Here is a 23,395-nt window from a genome sequence, read left to right on the forward strand (position 1 = left end):
TTGTAACTGAGGTGTAAATTAAGATGAGCTCATACTAGAGTAGGGTGGGCCCTTATTCCAACATAACTGGTGTCCTTATAAGGAGAGTAGAGACACAGAGACAGACATACACAGGAAGAAGACACAGACACACAGGGAAGATGGCCACATGGAGATGGAGACAGACACTGGAGTGATGGAACTACAAGGATTGCCAGCAACCACCGGAAACTAGGAAGCAGCAGGGAAGGATCCTTCCCGAGAGCCTTCAGGGTAGCATGGCCTTGCAGGCCCCTTAATTTCAGACTTCTGGCCTCCAGAACTGTGAGAGAATACATTTCTGTTGTTTTAAGCCACCCAGTTAAGTACCAGTGTGTGGGACTTTGCTAGGGCCAACCTAGGAAACTAACAGGACTCCTGCTGCAGAATGGAAGGGAAGCAAAGCCTCTGTGTTCATCAGGCTTTTACATCTGCTGAGCCCCGCCATTCTTGGCCCCTTCCTCTGGCACTCTCTCTCTCAGGGGAAGGGGTAGGGTGGAGATACTTAACTGTTTCCAACTGAAACCAACATCTGACAGGTTATGAAGGCCTCACGCCCCCAACTCCTCTGTGGTGATGGCTGATACCTAAGGGCACCTGGTCACCACCCTAAGCCCAAGCTTTGGTCACCTGGAAGTGGGGAGATGAGAGAGGATGACACTTCACAGCCTTTCTCTCCCTGTCCCACACACCCCCCGGCACCAGGACAGCTTTTTTGAGAGCTTTGAGCTCTCAAAGGGTGGTAGAAATTTATATGCCTCTAGATCAGAGTTCGGGCTATTAGAGAGTTTTCTCTTTTCACGTTAATGGTACACAGGAATTCTCCCCAACCCCTTCAAAACAGGCACACATCTTTTTAAAATTTGCACCTTTTTTTTTCCAGACTGGTTTCCTATGGTGAAGGAAAGGCTAGGAAATGCCCAGTAAATCATCTGTCTGTCCTCACTCAATTGAGAGGCAGGAAATGCAGAGAACAGTCCCCTTACCTTTTCCACTTTGCATATAACAAGAGCTATGAGGACCCTTTGAAGGGCAGCCCCTCTGACAGCAATAGGAATTCTTCAAGGCAACTGGACTGTTTCTAGGGACGAGACCCAAAGGCAGCAGGCACATTTGGGATGCTGACTGCCTCCGCCATCAGCCCCTTCCATGGTCAGCCTCTCCCTGGGCTGGCCCTGGGAAGTGGATTCAATCAACAACGATCTAAGGGGTTCCAGGTCCATGGCGTGGTAGTAAGTCTGTGCAGGACACAAGGAATTTTAATCCCTAATCCTTGTCTTTAAGGAGTTTACAATCTAGACGGCGTGACAGCTCAGTCATGAACTTCAAGATAACGACCCCATACAAGGGGGTTTATGGAAACGTCCAAGGAGAGGTTGGGTGTGTGGGGGGAGGAACAGAAGATGCTTGCCGGTGGCCAGCAAAGGCTTCTTGGAAGAGCTGAAGAAGGCTCTGGCGGAGGCATGAAGACTAGGTAGGGTCTGGGAACATGGGAATGAGGAGAAGAAGATGCTGGAGCTCCTGAGGACAGCCTGGAACTGGGGGTGAGGGAGGCAGGGAGGCACGTGGCTCCGGTGGGGCACGGTGAGAAGGCTGGGGTGCATGGAGAACACCAGGCAGGGACAGGAAACAGGGCTGGAGAGGTGGGCAGAAGCTTTCTGGCAGGGGTTGGGAGTGGGGGGTGTGTCTTGAGAGCCCAGCTGAGGATGGTGGGCTGTGGAGGGGGACAGACTGAAACTGGGCCCGAAACCTGCGCAAACGGGCTGTCCCTCCCGAGAAGGTTGTCTCCCCTCGGACTCGAATTCAGAGAAAGGCCTTTCAGGCCTGATGTGGGCTCCACGGCGGGCTTCCCGGTGGCCATGCGGGGGATTCTGACGTGCACTTCAGAGCAAACCTTCCCTCAAGCCTCCTAGGGCGTTTTCTCCTCCAGCTTCCCACGCTAGAATCAGCCCTGACGGCTCACTGTCCCACTTGCTCTTTCTGGCCACCTCCCCCCTCAGACGCCCCGCCCACCCCCTGGGCGTCCCTCTCACCCGGTCCCCGCCATTCGGGACAGGTGGGCCTCCCCTTCGGGAATTAGAGGCATCTTCTTCGGCTGGGCCTGCTTTTCTCCCCGCAACCAGTTCTCCGGGTCTCCTGGGGCCACCGCCTTCCATCTGGCCCTGACTTTCAGGAACAGCACGGGAGGGAAAAGGCTACTCTGCTGGTGAGGACAGGAGCGGGGCTGGGAGGCCACTGGCTCCCGGTGCGGCCTGAGGAAGGGCCCCGGGAGGGAGAAGACCTCAAAAGGAGGGTTGGAAAGTCAGGCCCAAAGGTGGGTCTGTCCCGTTTGAGGTCTGTCCCCGGTACCTGAGTGGGAGCCACGAGCCTTTGTCTGCACCCTTCAGCACCACTTCTCCAGGCCCCGGAAGGCTCCAGACACATATGGACATTTGGTACTTATGTACTGAATGAATGAAGTCGGGGTGAAGGGGTGAGTGGGTAAATGAGTAACTCAGCAGAGCCCCCGTGGAAGAGAAGGGACCCTCTGCAACCCCACGGCAGGTGATGGGGTTCTGGACAATCTACCCCCAAATATGGCAACTTAGCAAATGAAATCGTTTAAGCTGAAAGAGTCTCTGAGAAAACAGTGGAAGCAGGAACTCTGACAGTTCCCCTGACCCTTCTCCCCTGAAACAGCCCATAAAACCCTCACGTGAGTGGTGCCCTCCCGTACCCAGAGGTATATCTTGTCTCCGAAGACAAAGGAACACCGAGAAGAATCCTAACAGGCCTTGCTGAGTTTCCCCAGTTCGCTCCTCTGACCTCGTGTTCCTTAAGCTATCATATTCCTCCACGACTGCCCGCTCCCATCAGACACAGCATAAAAACATCAAATCCGTTTCCTGGGGTCTTCCTTCCCTTAGGAAGGCCCTCGTGTCACACAGAACTGACCTTAAATAAGTGTGTATGCTTCTTTCCTGCTAATCCGCCTTTGGCAGTTTAATTTTCAAACCCAGCCAGGGATCCTGAGAGGGTCCAGGGAAACTTTTTCCTCCCTTACACAGGTCGACGAGCAGACGTCCCAGGAATTCCAGCATGCAGAGGAGAGGGGACCTCACTCCATCTGGGTCCCCTATGCCTGTCTCCCGTTTCCCCCGCACTGAAAACGTCCTCTGTGACCACACTTCTCAGCCACCATTAGATGGACCAGGAGATGCTGACTGGTTTAGGGTACGACTCATCCACTTCTCTTGAGGGCCACTGTGGGTTGTTTCCCCCAGCAATGTCCGCTTCGTGGACTGGATGTCAAGGCTTAATGTGTTATCCCTTCCAGAAATATTTTAATTTTAAGAGATGAGTGTGCTGGCATTTAACAGAGGAGAAGGGAAGGAGAGAAAGGGACCGAACACATACTGATTCCCTCCTATGAACTTGACACCATGCTAGTGCTCTTAAGAAGTCTTTAATTATTCTAATACCTTTACTGCTACTCATTCAACCATTCCTTTTTGAGCACCTACTATGTTCCAGGCATGGTCTAGACTTGAGGAAACATCAGGGAGAAAAACAGACAAAAATCCTGTCCTCATCACACTGACATTCTAGTAGAGAAAACAAACAATAAACAAGAAGATGAGTAGCATGTATAAGATACTAGACGGTGATCAATGCTATGGAGAAAAATAAAGCTGGGAAGGAGACAGGAAGTGCCAATGCTGGGAGCTGGTGGTGGGAGAGGCACAATTAAAACAAGTTGGTCAGGGAAGACACCACTGAGAAGGTGATATCTAAGCAAGACTTCAAGCGGCCAGGGAGCGAGCCTCAGTGACATCTGGGGGAGAAGATTACAGGTGTAGGATCTACCTGCAGAGGAGAAGGTGTGATCCTGTGGCAGGAACATGCCTGGTCTGTTCAAGGCACAGGGAGGAGGCCAGTTTGGCAGGTAGAATACTAAGTCCACTCTCTAAACATGGAGACAACTAGCTTTTCCTGGTAGCTCACCTGGTTAACTCATCTTGCTAAGGAGGTCAAAGTCATAGGCTTAGGGTACATTTGTTTTCCAGCAAAAGTCATCTCGCAAGGGCAGAAGAATGGATGATTTATCACAACTCTGTCCTTCATGCTGGTCTGGAGCCCAACTCCACTGCTACTACCTGTCTGTTTACACAAATCACACTCTCTGAGCCTTCTGTAAAATGGGCGTATACTTAATAACGTTCACCCCAAGAGACTGTGCTACTATAGTGTATAAAGCACTTTGTAAACTGAGGTGTTCTGTAGAAATTCTTCACTGTTGTTATTATTATACCATAAAGCAACTCAGGGGCTCTGTTCAGCTCACATTGGGTCTGTAAAGCCATTTTAACAGGCAAATATAATTTCTTAGTTCTGTTTGCTAAGTTGTAAAGCCTATTTTTACTTATTATTGGGGTGGGAAAAGACTTCATGAGGCTCTCTGGCTGATCTGTCAGTCCATTTCCCAGACCTGAGATAATCCTACGATCCCCACCCTTACCCACACCCCACCTTAGCTTCTGTCTCCCAGCCTCACTGGAGTTGTGTGTCTGTGCCAATGGCCTGTATTACTAAACCCCATGGTGTGACCTCAACTGGGCTCTCAGTGCTGCCAAACAGTTTTCATCCTTTGGTTAAGCCCTTGTTTGCTTCCTGCAGTGACAGCTCCAAACCCAAGTCCCCAACCCCACATCTACTCCCCTCGTTGCCGGCAGATGGCCTGGCTTTGGCCACACTGGGAGGTGCAAGTTCAACAATGTGGGCTTCTCCCTGCCTGAACATTCCTTTCCACGCCTCAGTCTACTCTTTATCCTTCTTTTCTAGATCCAGGGCCAACACCATCTCCCAGTGGAGGGGATAATGTCTTCCTGTGCTGGTGAGCACATCACACTTTCTATAAAAGCAATCAGAGTGAACCAAAAGAATTTATGAATGTGTTGCTCATAACAGCAAAAACTGGCAAGCAGCTCTCTGTCCAGCAATAGGGAATTGTTTAAACAGATTATGGGTACAGCCATGAGATGGCAAGAAAAACTTTATAAGCAGTAAGAGCCCAATTTTTCAAAGAGCTAAAAAAAAATTTTTTTTTTTTTTTAGTAACAACAAACACAAATATGTGCATAGGAGAAAAAAAGACTGGAAGGAAATACACAAAAATAGAAACTGATTATCTTCAGGTGATGAGATTATGAGTGATTTTTTTTTGCTTCTAGTACTTTATTCTGAAATTTCTACTGTAAGCAACAGTATTTTTATAATTAGAACAAAAGGCAAAAATATTGTTAACAATGTTTCTCTGAAGAAAAGCTGCCTGTGCTTCAGTTCTGCTTCTTGCCCTTTAAATGCAGCCTTTCCTGGGTGGTGTCTGGTTGACAGCTGCACGGTAACTCTTGTTACATGTAAGGACGAGAAGCAAAGAAAACCATAACCAATTAACATTACAGTGGGAACCGAGGCGTGCAGAATGGAAAGGCCTCAACGGGAATGTGTTATTACTAATTTTTTTTTTTTTCCACGGTGGGACAGGTGTTTAGGGGAATGCACTGAATTTGCTCCAGATAATTTATTTTTTAAAATACTTTGATTACTTCATTTTTCGCCTCTGTTTTCATGGGAACTTTTAACATGTGGAAACATTTGGTTACGGCTATCTCATTCTAAGTCTCCTTAATCTATTTATGTGAGGCCCTACTGTGTGCCAGCCCTGGTGGTGCAAGGGGTTGTCTGCCAGGGGTTCTCAACATGGGATTGTGTAGCATCCTTACCAGAGGCTTTGGAATCGTCTGGGGGGTGTTTTTTTGAGTGCCAAAACGATTGAATGTTTTTTTGAGTGCCAAAATGCCAAGGGTGCTACTGACTTACTGGGTGAGGACCAGGGTTGCTGAACAGTCTACAATATGTAGACAGTCCTGTATTACCAAGAACTGACCTACTCCCAGTGCCAACACTCTGGGGGAGAAGAACGGAACTGGACAGTTGATGCAGACCATGTCTGGGAGGGATGGAGAGAAAGGAAGGGACAGTTGCTTCTTGGCGGCAGCCCAGCATCACCATGATGAGATTCAGGGTTACTGGATCGCCCAGATTTTCCGACAAAGCCAGAGATGTAGATGGTGATGTAAAATTTCCTGATTTTTAAAAAACACTGCATGGGCCAAACAAAACACATCTGTGGGCCAGATTTGGCCCTCGGGTTGCCAATGTGCAACGCTGTCTTAGGGAAAGACACAGTCTCTGTCTCCATAAGGGTATAACAGAGCCCTTATGAGTTCAAGTTCAAGTTCAAGAGTGGACAAACCCGGGTTCAAATTGCAGCCCTATCATTCACTACCTACGACTTCAGGCAAGTAAACATCGTCTGAACTTCACTTTCCTACTCCGTAAAACAGAACTAATGGGAACACTCATTGGTCTGCTATGAAGATTAATCCCAGCAGAAGTCCCCAGCACCTTGCACACGGGGAATGCTTAATAAAGTAGAGTGATCATTATTATTAAGGATGTCACAGTCTAACATAAGCACCTACTGTGTAGAGCACACTGTGCTAAGTGCTGAGGACTTATAAATAGGTGTGAGAGAAAGTCCTTGACCCAGAGGTGTTTTCATTCTGGAAAGAGGGAGAAACCCTGGACGTAAATATTGTGAGCCAGTCAGATATAAGAATGTGACCCACATCAGACGGTTACAGGAGACCAGAGGAGGGCATTTCTCATGAAGGGGGTGGGGTAGAGTCCATCCAGACGGAGGGAGGAGGGGAGGTGAAGCCCAAGCAAAGGAGACCTTATAAAATCACAGTAACAGCCGAGTGCTTACCACATGCTAGACCCTCTCTGAGTACTCCATGGGCTCAAACACATGAGGGACAAGGCACACGACGGGAAGGGTCCCCTGGAGCCAGGGCATGGGGGAGCTGACTGCTGGGCCAGAGCATGGTGGAGTATCTCACTTGTTGGCGGGATAGTGGAAGCAAGGAGGCGACATGTAGGAGCAGCCATCAGGGGTCGGTGTGCAAGGGATGGAGCAGAAGTGGAGACGAGGCAGCAGACTTACGGGGATGCCCCGTGTGGGGCCCGGGAATGGGTAATGGGTGGGAGCCCTGCGAGGGGTGCTTTCTTTACCAGGACTCTGGATGGAGGAAATTTGGGAGGTGGTGAGGGATGCTGTCAAAACTGACTGCCTGGGGGATGATGGGAATTTTATAGAAGGAAAACGATTTTAAACTCTTGTCTCCTCCCACCTCCACGCTTCCCCGGCTCTCCTTCCAATACCCTCCACTAGCATGTCCGTGTTCTCTACTGACCAGACCTTGTGGTTGCAAATGCCTTCTCCTTAACTGTTTTTGAAAATCTAGAAGCAACTCTTTCTTTTGCTAATGTACTGTTATTTTCAAATCTCTCCAGAAAGCCTGTACTTAGCCCCCCTTTGTCGCCACCTCTCTAGAACACAGATCACTGCTAGGGTTGATGGCTGGGGTGTAGCAAAGCTTCCAGAGTTTTGACCCATCAGGGCTGGCTGATGTAAAATTCCATACTGCATACAAAGGAAGAGTGCACTTAGCAAATTCTGTGAAACAATTTTTTCAGGGGGAAACAGGTAATCCACTAAAAGAACAAACTGTTTCCAAGCACTCCAGCACCATTTACAGTCCAACGGGCAAAATGCTGTTTATACACGAGGCCCATCTACTTTTCAAAGTAGAGCAGGCCACACCTCTCTTAGGGAAGATTTTTGTTAGCTGTGATTCTGATTTATTCGACAGGATGGAGAGTAATAAGACTATTTGGCTGGGGATGTGTGATGCCTGAGGCTCTCTAGACCGTAACCCGAATTAGTCCAAACCAGTGTCGTTTCACGGCAGTGCATCTTTAGCATGAAAGATTCCATGAATAATAGCTTACCACCCTGGTCCCATAACTGCGGTACAACTGTCGGTGGGGATCACGCCCCTTAACAGTCTTCCAGGAAAGGACCCCTTGCTCTGAAGTGAGTAAAATGCCCTTGTGTCCATATTTCCAAGAGGCAAAGTAAACAAGTGCAAGTATGTGGTAGTCGGGCCACCTGCAGGCTAGAAGGGAGTGTCTGTCTGTAGTGTATACACAGGAAGGGAGCAGGGCCCACTGAACAGAGCTGAGAGGGTCTCTTCCTGGTGCACCATCAGAAGACATCTGAGTCCCACTAGTTCTTTTCTTGAAGCAGGACAGCCTATGTCCCCCTTCAGAGACCCCCGCCTAATTCTTCTCCTAGGTCCCACCCCACCCTGTGAAACAGAGGCAGGACAGCTTGCAGTGGCAGTGTTACTAGACAGCAGTCAGAGCTGCCCAACGTTCTCACAGGCTGCCTTCTCGTAGACAACAGGTTTCCTCTCCCCAGGGATGACCAAGGAACAGCTCAGCATCTATCAGCAGGGACTGCGGTAGGATTGTGGTTCCCCAGTAACAAAGAAATACCTATCAGACCCTTCTTTCCTTCTTCTAGAACCTTCTGTAAAAATGTATCCGGGGCACGGACGAAGCAGCAGACATAGGCTAACAAGAACGTGGCTACCGGGCCCCGTGATCTGGCTCAGGTCACTTCTCCTCGGTCAAATGGGGAGTTAGGCTCCAAGAAATCTGAGTTGGTTCCTGGGCCGAACATTCTGTGACTTCTAGACACAGCGGCTCAAAAACTGGGACTGTTCCAAGTCAGACTCAGAGCCTGGGAATTAGCATTGTCCTGCTGAGGTGGTGGGACGGATGGCTGGAAGCATATCTGATGGCTTTTGGCCCTGGGCTCAAAGCTCTCTCAGCTCCCACCCTGAAGTGTCACCCTCCCATTCACTCCCTGGGGATCTGAATCCTCCAAGGGACTGTTCAGGGGTCCTGTAATCAAATGCAAATTACGCCTTTGACCACGAAAGGGGTGGGAGGAGGGATTCGCTGACAACCCTGGGAGCCTAGCCTAAGGCCCTTGGGAGTGACAGCCCCCCACAGGGGGAGGTCAGGAGGGAAAGAGCAGAAAAGGGAGGGAGCCCAGGAGGGGTCAGAGGCCTCCGGCGGCCCCCACTTCATCTCCAGTGTGCCCCCGAACACGGTCCTGGATGGGGGGCCAATCCTGGGGCCGCTCACCCTTGGCATTGTCCTGGCCCTGCCCATGCATCACTGTTCACTGGCTGCACTTTGGCCGGCCCGCGCTAACCTGCAATTCTACAGGCTAGGCTCAGAACCCAGACTCATCCCCTCGTTTCCTCTCATTCCTTCCCAGGCTCAGAGAAGTCAGTACTAAACACAAGGAGAGGGGGGCCCGATGGGGCCATAGCTTGGAGAAGAAGGACGCACAGAGAGTGGCAGGGCCAGCTAGGAACCAGCTCCAATAGAGTAAACCAAACTCTCCTCCCTGCCCCTCCCCATGCCGGCCCACAACCCTTTCCCATCAGCCAGTCTAAAATTACCATTTTACAGCATCTGCAGCTAAGCTGACCACTAAACAAGATGAATAGCTTGACACACGAGCTGAGTGGAAGTATGCAGCGGGGCTGGGCTGGGCTGGGCACCAGGGCGAGTGAGCCATAGGGGGGGATCGGTGAGGTCCCAGGCAGGGTGACAGACAGGATTCACCCAGCTCTAACGGGAGGTGGTAGAGGGACAAGGAAGCCCCAGCAATGTCAGTCTGCTAGAAAAAGAGAGAGATGGAGCAATTAACAAAGAGAGAGACAGAGAGAGGGAGAGAGGGAGAGTTAGATATAGATAGATATAGATACAGATGGATAGATAGGTAGATAGATAGATAGGCAGATAGTTAATAGATAGATAGAATATGATGCTAACTTTACAAAGCTTCTCCCTCTCGTCCTTCTGCTTCCCTCCCTAAGAGGAAACTGCGGGGCGGGGTCCTCCACTGGACTCTTGTTTTGAACTCTTACAGTGGGACACCCATACCTGTGAACCCCCTTCCCCCAAGCAGCCTTTTCCAGGGAAGCTCTGGTCAACCACACAGACTAAATAACTCTATTCATAAAAAGTTCCTGGAAGTCTTGGCGATGGAGCTCTGGGAGAGACCAAGAAGGGAATGATAGGAGTGTGTTCTAAGTCAGGGTGTTCCAGCACTCTGTCCCAGCCTGGCCTGTGCTTTCCCTGGGAGGGAAAATGCCCAGGTAGAGAGTGGAGACTCATGACCTGCAGATGCTCCCTCAGAGAACTTCAGAGCCAGGAGGACCAGGGAAAGAGATGAGCTAAGGAACTGAGGTCCACAGACTTGGAGACCCGTCCTGCTTCTCCCATCCCGAGGCTCACAGAAGATTCCCTGGTGCTCTAGGGCTCTGAGTGAGCGGGACTCCTGGATCCCTACACTCCTCCCTGGAGCCAGAGCATCCCCACTTTGGTCCGCTTTGTGTCCTGGGCTTTTCTTTAGGTTTTCATTCCTTTTCCACAAGGTTTTCAGTGACTAGAATAAGTGTGGAAATCACTGGCCTGTCCTGGCAGGCAGGAAGTGGAAGCCAGTACATGGTGGCTGGAAGGAAGGTGGGCAGAATGAGGGTCTATAGAAACAGGGTGGGATGTGGTAGAGGATGCTGAGAAAGGAAGGTCAACACCGAGGGGAGGTTGAGATCAGCACTAACGTGTGAACCAGCTCCCAGAGGAAAACGTCTCCCCAAGAGAAGCGGAACCAGCTGCTGTCTGCAATCACCCTGCTAGACCCTGAACCAGACCCCAAAGTAGGGCCATTCATTAGGCAACGGTCTAGTCCCCATGAGCCATTCTTGGTAGGAGGTGATAAGAGGCAGCGTGTGCTGGTGTTGGAGTCGTAGCTGCCCACTCAAAAATATTTCCAAGCGGAGGACATCCTCGAATAGGCACACGACGCAGAGCATGTCTAAATCTGGCCCTGCCCTCAGGGTCTGTCAGAATGAGAAAATACTGATAAACTACACGGATGTGCTTCTAGTCTTCTCAGGGGCCCAGAATTGCTAAGAACTCCCACTTCACCATTAACGTGGGAAAAAATGGGCAGAGTTAGTCACCCAAGATGGCAGCTCCCATTCCCTTGGCTCTGTCCTAGGTGGACCCATATTTCTCCAGTGGCCAGGAGTCCCTCCTCCCTTCTCCTCCTAACCCTTAGACCTTGGCTTCTATCCCCTCCACGGGCTCCTCCCTCCCAGCCTCCCTTAATTATGTTTCTTCCAGGTTTGGGCTTCTGCCTTCTTTTCGAACTCCGCCCTCTTTGAGTGCCCTTACTCTCTCCTGGCTTCATTTATCACTGAAAACCTGTGACCTCAGCCCCAGCCACCTCCTGAATTGCCCGCATATATTTCCAACTGTCTGCCGAACATCTCCAGAAGGACATCCTACAGTTGTCTCAAATCACACATGTCCAAAACTGATTTCATTATCTACGCTCTCCTGCTTCCCACCACAAGCCCCTACATGGGTCCCTCCCCTATCCTTTCTCTCTCAGTCAATGATATCACCAGCCACTCAGACATCCCAATGGAAACCTTAGAGTCACCTCTGACCCCTCCCTCTCCCACATCAAGGTCTGTCAGTGTTAACTCTGATGAGTCCTTTTTTTTTTTTTTTTTTTTTTTTTTTGCGGTACGTGGGCCTCTCACTGCTGTGGCCTCTCCCGTTGCGGAGCACAGGCTCCGGACGCGCAGGCTCAGCGGCCATGGCTCACGGGCCCAGCCGCTCCGCGGCAGGTGGGATCTTCCCGGACCGGGGCATGAACCCGTGTCCCCTGCAGCGGCAGGCGGACTCTCAACCACTGCGCCACCAGGGAAGCCCCTGATGAGTTCTTTAAATCTCTCTCCCTTCCGTTTTTGCCACCGTTAGGCTCTTAGCATCTCTCTGCTACTACAATCCCTCCTATGGGATCTCCCAACCTTGGATCTCCCTCCACTTTACAAACAGGAGACAATTCTCTAAACATAGATCAGATTCAGTAAATATTTGCTGAGGGCCCACTTTGTGCCTGGAACTGGGCACACAACTGTAAATATGACCAGTAGGGTCCCTGTCCCCATGGGGCTCACATCCCAGTTGGGGAGCCAGCTGGGAAAAAGCACAAAACACACGAAGGAATAAAATACTTTTAAGTTGTAGTAAGTGCTCCGAGAGGGATAAATCAGGGGCTGAGGTAGGAAAAAGAGGGGGTGGGTATGTGTGCCACCACCCACATGAAGGCCTTCAAAGGCTCCTCAATACCTACAGAACAAAGTTCAACTCCTCAGCTTGGCATCTGAGGCCCTTGCCAATGTGGCCCAATCTTTTTTCAGCTCCTCTCGCACCACCTCCTCCCTCCCCAAACCATTCCACCCTATACTGCATATCCCATTCATCTTTGAATCCCAAACTCCCTGTTCCTGGCAGATAGCAAGTGGGTAATAAATGTTTGGGGAATCAATGTGTGGATGAATGAATGATGGATAGGGTTCCCTTTACAGTCAGGCCCTCTTCCCTGTCTCACGTCTACTCTTTGGTGAAGCTTCTTTGCAGTGGCTCCTTGCCCTGAGTCTCCACGGTGTTTCCACTGTCGCTGCCCCAGGTACTTGTAATAGCTGACTGTCTCTCCTGCTAGACTGCTCAGGCATTGAGGGAGGTCTTGTTCCATTCTGAAAAAATGCCTGGCACACAGTGGGTGCCTGCAACATGCCAGTTGAATTGACTGTGAAGAGCATGAAGCAGAGGGAAGTGATTGTTGTCCTTTGTAGACCGTTACCTGCTGAAACAACTCTAGTGGCCAAAATATTTGGATGGAAAGAAGCAGTGTGAAGACATCCATTGCCAAGTGGACGGCCAGAGGCACACACCTCCTCCTGCTCAAGGAACAGCTTCAAAGAGCCTCACTTTGTCACTATGTCTTTGCCTTTGAAAATATTTTTGCACAACCAAAGCGGAGAGCAATGAAGCAGATATATGCCCATGGAGACTGGTGCTCAAAGAGTCGCCTGTATTCATGTGAACAGAAACTCCCCTGGGTCGTGAGTTGGTTCTAGGGCTCAGTTCATCCCTTCAGAGGATGTGTGAAGAATCAGCTCCATTTCCATCCTAGCAACTAGGGTACTTGTTTCTTTCCAAGGACCTTAAATGAAACCTATCTTCTCTGCTGTTCCCACATCCCATTCTTGGAACTCCCTGATCGTTATTCCCTAAGACCAGAATAATTGAACACAGGGGTCTGTTGGTCTTCAGCAAACACCTCAGAGTCCCTGGCTCCTTTGGCAGGACGGGGGGAAAGTGGACGGGGAACGAAGCGTAAAAATTACATGAAAAAATCAGATTAAAAGTAAGAATAAAAATAAGAGGTAGATTTTCTGACTTTTTTAGGCTTGGTGCCTGCTCTCAGAAAGGTATTGGGCATGTACCAATCTGCCTGGCTTTCTCAAATCACTGTTGATTCATTTGAATTTCACACATGGTCACCTCATCCTCCTTTCTTTTTCAATCTCCCCAGAAAGCACCCCACCCCTGACCTGAGTATTTCGTTAGTCTTACGTCCTTAGGGACCATTTCAGATTTTTTCTTGACAGACTTATTTTATTCACTCTAGTTCAATGTGGCCAACTCAACTGTCCTCAGCCAAGCCTCCAAAGGAAATATGATCCACTGGCTGCGTCAGATCATTTGGAAATAGATACGATTGGCTTGGAGTCACTCCATGCGGGGCTGTAAAATTGCTCTCTCTCCTTCTAAGTGGGTTGGGTCAAACCCAAACTGAGGCAAGAGGTTTCCAAGGAACACAGAGCAAAGGACTGGAGTAAGTCGTGGTGATTCAGTCAGTGGACCTCTTGCTTCGGAGTCAGTATTAACCTTCCACTGGCAGCAAGGATGTGTAGACGGCCTTCATAGTCAAACAAGATAGTGAGGTCTTCAACACTGGGGTTCATGAAACATTTTACAAGAGTAGCAGGGATGCAGGCTTGGTGTGAATCTCTTCATTCAAGCCAAGTTCTAGTTTAAATTTTTGTGTTTCCAATATAAATGAAGTTTAGTTAGATTGATTTTGAGATTTATGTATCTTGTGCAACGTTGGCAGGGTGTCTATACTTCCACTGGGCCAACTCCACAAAATACCATTGAAGTTCTCACGTACATTGTCCCAAGTCTCTTTGGAATTTCAAATGGGATTAACTTATTCTTTGAATTAGTTTTGCACTGTGTCATTTTGTTCTAATTACCTGAGAGGCTGTCTAGTATAACGAAAGAGCCTAGGTTGGGAATCAGAAGACCAGGGTCAAAGTCCAAGCTATATCATTCACTGGGCAACTCCCTTAACATGTCTCAGTTGCCTCATCTACAAAATGGGAATTGTGCTACGTGTTTTGCAAACCACAAAGCAACATATAAATATAGGGGGGTTTTGGCCTTAGCAGTGCCTGTGTGATTGGAAATGAAGTGCTTCTCCAGGTTCTACTGAAGTTGTGAGTGAAAACAATGTGATAGGGATATGAATGTGGGTGCTCAGATGAGCAGGACACTGACCTGTTAGAAAGCCTAGTTCCTACTGAAGCCAAATCCTGTAATCTCATTAATTAGGATTTTTATATATCTTTTATTTGGGTAAGTCTTAGAAGCAAGTCATTCAATCTTGTACCCAATGGAAGAATTTTTCTCCATTTTTCTATCAAGAACATCATGGTAGTGCTTGATAATCAATAATATGCTTTTACTATTGGTATAGCCACTAAGGAGAACATTATGGATGTTCCTTAAAAAACTACAAATAGAGCTACCATATGATCCTTCAGTCCCACTCCTGGGTATATATCTGGAGAAAATCATAATTCAAAATGATATATGCACCCCAATGTTCATAGCACTTTTTACGATAGCCAAGACATGGAAGCAGCCTAAATGTCCATCGACAGATGAATGGACAAAGAAGATGTGGTGTATATATATATATATATATATATATATATATATATATATATATATAAAATGGAATATTACTCAGCCATAAAAAAGAATGAAATAATGCCATTTGCAGCAACATGGATGGACATAGAGATTATCATACTAAGTGAAGTAAGCCAGACAGATAAAGACAAATTGTTACATGAGATTGCTTATATGTGGAATCTAAAAAAAATGATACAAATGAACTTATTTACAAAACAGAAATAGATTCACAGACATAGAAAACAAACTTATGGTTACCCAAGGGGAAAAAGGGGGAGATAAATTAGGAGTTTGGGATTAAAATATACATACTACTATATATAAAATAGATAACTGATGGCTTCACAGGCAAATTCTATCAAACATTTAGAGAAGAGCTAACACCTATCCTTCTCAAACTCTTCCAAAAAGTTGCAGAGGGAGGAACACACCCAAATTCATTCTATGAGGCCACCATCACCCTGATACCAAAACCAGATAAAGATATCACACAAAAAAGAAAATTACAGACCAATAACACTGATGAATACCAATGCAAAAATCTTCAACAAAATACTAGCAAACAGAATCCAACAACACATTAAAAGTATCATACAACATGATCAAGTGGGATTTGTCCCAGGAATGCAAGGATTCTTCAATATATGCAAATCAATCCATGTGATACACCATATTAACAAATTAAGGAATAAAAACCATATGATCATCTCAATAGATGCAGAAAAAGCTTTTGACAAAATTCAACACCATTTTATGATAAAAACTCTCCAGAAAATGGGCATAGAGGGAAACTACCTCAACATTATAAAGGCCATATATGACAAACCCACAGCAAACATCATTCTCAATGGTGAAAAACTGAAAGCATTTCCATTAAGATCAGGAACAAGACAAGGATGTCCACTCTCGCCACTCTTATTCAACCTAGTTTTGGAAGTCCTAGCCATGGCAATCAGAGAAGAAAAAGAAATAAAAGGAATACAAATTGGAAAAGAAGAAGTAAAACTGTCACTGTTTGCAGACGACATGATACTATACATAGAAAATCCGAAAGATGCCACCAGAAAACTACTAGAACTAATCGGTGAATTTGGTAATGTTGCAGAATACAAAATTAATGCACAGAGGGACTTCCCTGGTGGCACAGTGGATAAGACTCCGCACTCCCAATGCAGGGGGCCTGGGTTCAATCCTTGTTCAGGGAACTAGATCCCACATGCCTGCTGCAACTAAGGAGCTGCTAAGCTGCAACTACAGAGCCCGCCTGACACAACTAAGACCTGGCACAACCAAATAAATAGTAAAAAAAATAATAATAATTAAGGCACAGAAATCTCTTGTATTCCTATACACCAACAATGAAAGATCAGAAAGAGAAATTAAGGAAACAATCCCACTTACCATTGCAACAAAAAGAATAAAATACCTAGGAATAAACCTACCTAAGGAGGCAAAAGACTTGTACTCAGAGAACTATAAAATACTGGTGAAAGAAATCAAAGATGACATAAACAGATGGAAAAATGTACCATGTTCCTGGATTGGAAGAATCAATATTGTGAAAATGACTGTAGTACTCAAAGCAATCTACAGGTTCAGTGCAATCCCTAGCAAACTACCAATGGCATTTTTCACAGAATTAGAACAAAAAATTTTACAGTTTGTATGGAAACACAATAGACCCCGAATAGCCAAAGCAATCTTGAGAAAGAAAAATGGAGCTGGAGGAATTGGACTCCCTGACTTCAGACTATACTGCAAAGCTACAGTAATCAAGACAATATGGTACTGGCACAAAATCAGAAACATAGATCAATGGTACAGGATAGAAAGCCCAGAGATAAACCCATGCACATATGGTCACCTAATTTCTGACAAAGGAGGCAAGAACATACAATGGAGAAAAGACAGCCTCTTCAATAAGTGGTGCTGGGAAAACTGGACAGCTACATGTAAAAGAATGAAATTAGAACACTACCTAACACCATACACAAAAATAAACTCAAAAGGGATTAAAGACCTAAATGTAAGACTGGACACTATAAAACTCTTAGAGGAAAACATAGGAAGAACACTCTTTGACATAAACCACAGCAAGATCTTTTTTGACCCACCTCCTAGAGTAATGGAAATAAAAACAAAAATAAACAAATGGGACCTAATTAAACTTAAAAACTTTTGCACAGCAAAAGAAACCATAAACAAGACGAAAAGGCAGCCCTCTGAAAGGGAGAAAATATTTGCAAATGAAGCAACAGACAAAGGATTAATCTCCAAAATATACAAACAGCACATGGAGCTCAATACCAAGAGAACAAACAACCCAATTAAAAAATAGGCGGAAGACCTAAATAGACATTTCACCAAAGAAGACATACAGATGGCCAAGAGGCACATGAAAAGATGCTCAACATCACTAATTATTAGAGAAATGCAAATCAAAACTACAATGAGGTATCCCTTCACACCGGTCAGAATGGCCATCATCAAAAAATCTACAAACAATAAATGCTGGAGAGGGTGTGGAGAAAAGGGAACTCTTTTGCACTGTTGGTGGGAATGTAAATAGATACAGCCACTAAGGAGAATAGTATGGAGGTTCCTTAAAAAACTGAAAATAGAACTACTATATGACCCAGCAATCCCACTACTGGGCATATACCCTGAGAGAACCATAATTCAGAAGGACACACGTACCCCAATATTCATTGCAGCACTATTTACAACAGCCAGGACGTGGAAACAACCTAAATGTCCAATGACAGATGAATGGATAAAGAAGATGTGGCACATATATACAGTGGAAAATTACTCAGCCATAAAAAGGAATGAAATTGGGTCACTTGTAGAGACGTGGATGGATGCATAGTGTGTCATACAGAGTGAAGTAAGTCAGAAAGAGAAAAACAAATATCATATATGAACTCATATATGTGGAATCTAGAAAAATGGTACAGATGAACCTATTTGCAGGGCAATAGAGATGCAGACATAGAAAACGGACATGTGGACACAGTGGGGAAGGGGAGGGTGGGACAAATTGGGAGATTAGGTTTGACATAAATACACTATCACGTGTAAAATAGATAGTAGTGGGAACCTGCTGTATAGCACAGGGAGCTTGGCTCGGTGCTCTGTGACAACCTAGGTGGGTGGGATGGTGGGGGGGGGGAGGAGGTCCAAGAGGGAGGCGATATATGTATACATGTAGCTGGTTCACTTCGTTGTACAGCAGGAACTAACACAACATTGTAAAGCAATTATACTCCAATAAAAAAATAAAATAAAATAGATAACCAACAAAGCCTACTGTATAGCACAGGGAACTATACTCAATATCTTGTAATAACCTATAACGGAAGAGAATTTTTAAAAAGGATATATATCTCTCTATATATCTATCTATAACGGAAGCACTTTGCTATACATTTGAAACTAACACAACATTGTAAATCAACTACTTTTCAATAAAAATTAAAGATGAATGATATGCCTTTACTGAATGGCTTCTAGACCCCAGACTTCTAGCCTCCAGAGAAGAGGAATAAAAGATTTTTACTTCAAGGAATTCTGTATGTTGGGGAAGATGAGCTTTTAAACAGACAATTATGGAGAAAAAGCTAGAAGGGGAACAGTAGAATCTCTCTAGGGAAGGGGTTAGAAAACTACGGCCCTAGGGCCAATTTCAGTTCACCACCTATTTTTGTAAAGAAAGTTTTGCTGGAACACAGCCATGCTCATTGGTTTGTCTGTATTGTCTATAGCTACTTTTGCACTACAATGGCAGAATTGAGTAGTTGTGACAGAAACAGTAGGGCCTGCAAAACTTTTATGGCCTTTTACAGAAAAAGTTTGCTGACCTCTGGTCTAAGGGAATCAGGTCTTTCAAAGATTTAACTTGGGTCCTCAAAGTTGAATAGGAATTAGCCAAGTAGAGAACAGGAGAAGGGCATTCTGGTTGGTTGGAACAGCAAGTACAAAGGAGTGGAGTTATTAAAGGATATTTCATGTTTAAGAAGCAATGGGAAGTCTCAGTGGTACATGACAGGGAAAAATGAGAGATGAGTTGGAGAGATGGGCTGAAGTTGGACAGAGAAGGACCCTTAAAGTCAGTGCTAATATGCTTAAAATTAATCCTGTAGACTTTTGGTCTCCAAATGGAATGTACACCCAGAGTTTACACAAGATGATTCGTTAGGATTTGGGAGGAAATTATTAGGATTTAAACTTTATTTTCATCTAAGAAATAATTAATTGGCTTTATAATATTTAATATACACACTGACTGGGGTGGTCACTCCATCCGTGGCATATGGCCACATGTCATGGGCGGGTCAGGAGATGAAGCATTCTTTGGCAAGGTTAGGAATTGCACAGTGCAGATGGGTCGATGGTGGTGACCTCAGTCCTTCCTCTTCTGCTGGCTTTTAACAAAATATGAACCACTGCAGTTTACATGTTCTTGGGTCATTGGATTATGGATATTATCTAGTTTAACCTAACAAGATGGACAAGGGGACTAAAAGTATTCTTGCATAGAAACAACAGATCAAAGATAATATTAGTAGTATAAGTATAGGTAAAAAAACAAGAATAGTAGATGGACGCTTTTCTTAGAACAAGTTCTCTTCAGCCATATTCTAGCTAAAAACAATGACCAAACTTTCAGATGCAACAAGAAGTCAAGACAGAACAATTAGAAAATTCCAAGAGAACTATCAGACACATGGATTTACATCCACCATCATTTATGATGAACTTTGCCTGACGTATTTACTGTGTTTTGTGATATTAGCTAATGATAGTACGAAGAAACCATCACAATTAGCAGGATATGTTAAGCTATTGCTCACTTCATCTTTATTTCAGCCTTTAAAAAAATTTAACTTTGTGTATGTTTTATAATGTACACGACGTATTAGTAAAATAATACATGTATATGAGGTAACAATAAAACTACATGTCTTGGGAGTACATACTCAAAAATTGTGTACTCTTAGAGGGTTCAATCAAAAAAGTTTGGAGACTTTTTATAGAGAATAGAGAAACAATTGAGGTCCCAATAGAGGAGGAGATGGGATTAGGTTTGTTTTGGAGAAAGATGGCATAGGCTGCCATGTGGAAGACAAGACTGGAGAGGGAAGGGCATTGCAGAGTGGCCATTTCTAAGTGCTTGGAGATCTTGAAACAAAAGGTGTAAATATTAAGAGCTGTTATTACAAAATCCACTCTGCCAGCTCCCTGTTCTTTCAGAAACGAACAGTGTTAAGCCCAAGCAAGGCCACAAAGGATTACACTGACAATATAGCTTTGCAGTGAACAAAGTTATTTGGATGACAGGGAAGCACAGAGCAGGTTTCAGGGATGAGAAAACATACCCTAAGAATACTGCATGTCATCCAGACTCAAACTTCCTCTCTGACCTATATGGGTTTCCAAGGCAAAGATTCTTTAATCATGAGGGACGTAGCCACTGTTTCAGTCAGAGAGGCTATTCCCACTGCTAACAGGCATGATTAATTGATTCTGAGAGGCAGGCACATCCTATCAAGACTCTGGATGTAGTAGGTAGGGTGTGGCTTCTGGGAAGGACTAGGGCGTTTCTCCTTGGAGAAGGGCCAGGTGGGCCATTTACCTATTACAGCCAGTGCCCCTTAACCACCTGTTCCTTGCCACAAAGGACCAAGTTGCCAGATATGAAGAACTTAACCTATATCCTGTCAAGTCTTTAAGAAAAGAAGCGGCTAAATTAAATTCGGCAGGATAAGGAATTCCAGGGGAAATACAGGTCAGGCAGTCCCTGAGCAGGAACCAGCACTGGTCTTGAGGTCTAAACCCAAAAACCCCTAAAACATCAAAGAGAGTTTCCTTCTCTGTGCTCCATGAAGGACAGCACACCCTCTTCCTTTCTGCCTTTCTCTTCAAAGCACTTGGAGGGGAAAATGAAAATAAAAACAAAACAAAAGCAACAACCACCACTTTTTATGGCCAAAGATGGAGTTAGAAAGGACAAAAAGCATACTCTGTTTTTCACAACTACATCATCTGGCCCTACTCTTCAAAATCTTAAACCTTATGCCTCATGTGGATTCTTCATTCCAACAATGTCTGTTTCCTTCTCTCAAACACCCCATCCAATTCCACCCTGTGCTCTTGGTTGAAATACTACTTAACTTGGAGCCCTCACAAGCCTCCATCAGCTTCATAAAGCTTCCCTCACTGCTCCTAAACCCACTCCCTCCTCGTCCTCCTGGTTAGCCAGAGTTTCGCGTCCAATGAGGGCCTCCTTGTGTGCTTCTGTAATCATTTTGGGTCTCCCCAGCTGACTTTCGTTGGGGGAATGTATCATGTGTTTCAATAGCACCTAGAACCACGCTAAACCCAAGTTTACAAATACTTATTGTCTGACCATCCAGCTAATAGTGCGTGTCCTTTAGAGAAAAGAGTGATCAAGATGGAGAATAAATAACCCTCTCATTTCTCTGTGAAGAGCGAGATCTTGGGAGAGTGGCAGGTGAATTAAACTGAATAAGAGGGAGACGGATTAATGACCTTCATGGTTCGTGGGGTCAGAGCTTATCTCAATTGTCAAGGATTTCTGACTTTTAACGAGTTCTGATGACCCACACTGGTATGCAGTGGACTGCTTGAAACTAGAGCCTCAAAATGAACACAAGGAACTCAGAATTCTTCTCCTATGTTTGACCTCAGCAGATAGTTTGAATTCTCTAGATCTTGTATTAAAAACAAAACAACAAAAAAGGAACAAGATGGGATTCACTCATGACCTGGGAGCACTCGGAAGGGGCAGAGAACAGACAGATCTGTCCAGTGGATTCTGTCCATGTTACTTCGGTACAGCTGCTGGGGTCAGATGCCAGCACAGACATACTCTTACGAGGACACATCCTGCCCAAGCTTACAGGGCCTAAAGGAAATACCAACATAGAAGACAAGCCTAACATCCTTTCTTATCGCATCCATAAAAAACAGCAAATGCGGGAGGCTTAGCTAACAGTAGCCTAGATGATGTGGGGCCTGGTTGGAGGACATAGTTAGCATGCTTTCACCCAGATGAGGGAAGAAATTTCCTCCTTTCTCACCCCTTCCCCCAAATTAAAACAATGAAAATCAGTTCTCATTATCCCGATAATTAAGTCCCATTCAGCCAGCTGACAGCGGCCAAAGAATGATTTTTCTGTGCTGTGCTGTGTGGCTGCCCTCCATGGCCCCATTCATGGGCCACTGTGTGCATTTAATCACCCTTAGCGGGCTGAGCTAATGAAATGCTGGGGCCTTGCCCTGCCCTGACCCTGCTGCTATTTCTATCTGAGCTCAGCACGTCCTTTGCTTGACGGTTGCAACCGAACAAGCAGATTTTTCTCTCCCATTATGGAGTGTAAAGAGCCTATGTTGGCAGCCTGTGGGGCTGAGGATCCTGCTGGAGAGCCAGTGAATGCCCCCGGAGGTTAACTTGCAAAGCTGTTTTCCAGACTGAGAGGAGGGCTGGGGGAAGGGGTAGAGCGCTGGAGACCCAAAGGCACTGAGGGCTGTGGTCCCCACGCACAGGGGGAGGAAGGGCAGGGGGCTCCCCTGGGGCAGAAAGGGAAGATGAGTCTGGTAGAAGTAAGGGGCCATGCAGCGGGGTGAGCTGATTTATCCTGACACACACCTGAACAAAAGCTCTTTTTCAGTTATCAAAAATCTCCCTCACTGGGGTCAAAGTGAGAAAAACCATTTTGTTTGGTCTCCAGTTCGAAGAGCCGGGTGAAAGTGCGGGATCCCTGTCGAGAGACTGCTCTCTTGAAATTCCTAGCTGTTGTTTTCATGATTCCCCAAGATTCAGAAGTTAGGGAATAGGATGCTAAAATTATAGGATTTATCCATATTGAAATTTAGGGAATTACAGTTAGCTAATGAAAAACAAAAAACAATTTTCCTTGAGGGAAGTTGGAGAGAAGAGGCCCCAAATGTATAGAATGTGTTAGTATGGCGGCTTTATCTAGAAAGGACATATCTAATAAAGGATTTGAATCAGGGGTGACACATTCAAATGCCCCCAGGGGCCAGAGAGGTCACCAAAATGAGTGAAGGGAGACTGGTGGGAACTATGGCCAATGAGAAAACACCCACCCCATCCAGAACAGGCAGTTGACATGCAGACTCAGCCCCTTTCTGCCATATGGGTAGGCAGGCCCTGAATGACATGATTTTCTGTGTTTTGTTAAAAAGAAAAACCAGAAATCTCTATTCTTATATGAAATCTCCCAATTGCTAATGTTGGAAACTAATTCAATATGTTAAAAAAAAAAAAAAAAAAAACCAGCGTGCTAGCCAAACAAAATATGTTAGCATACTGCAAGCCCACCCCTCACATTCGCAGGGCCTGGGCCAAAAGTACAAATGGAGGTCCACGTATCACATGTCTAAATATTGAAAAGGTATAAATCAAGCTCACTAACTGTTAAAATACGTTCTGTCTGCTTACAATGAAAAAAACATGCCT

Source organism: Phocoena phocoena, chromosome 2 (genome assembly GCF_963924675.1).
Source record: "Phocoena phocoena chromosome 2, mPhoPho1.1, whole genome shotgun sequence".
Lineage (NCBI taxonomy): Eukaryota > Metazoa > Chordata > Mammalia > Artiodactyla > Phocoenidae > Phocoena > Phocoena phocoena.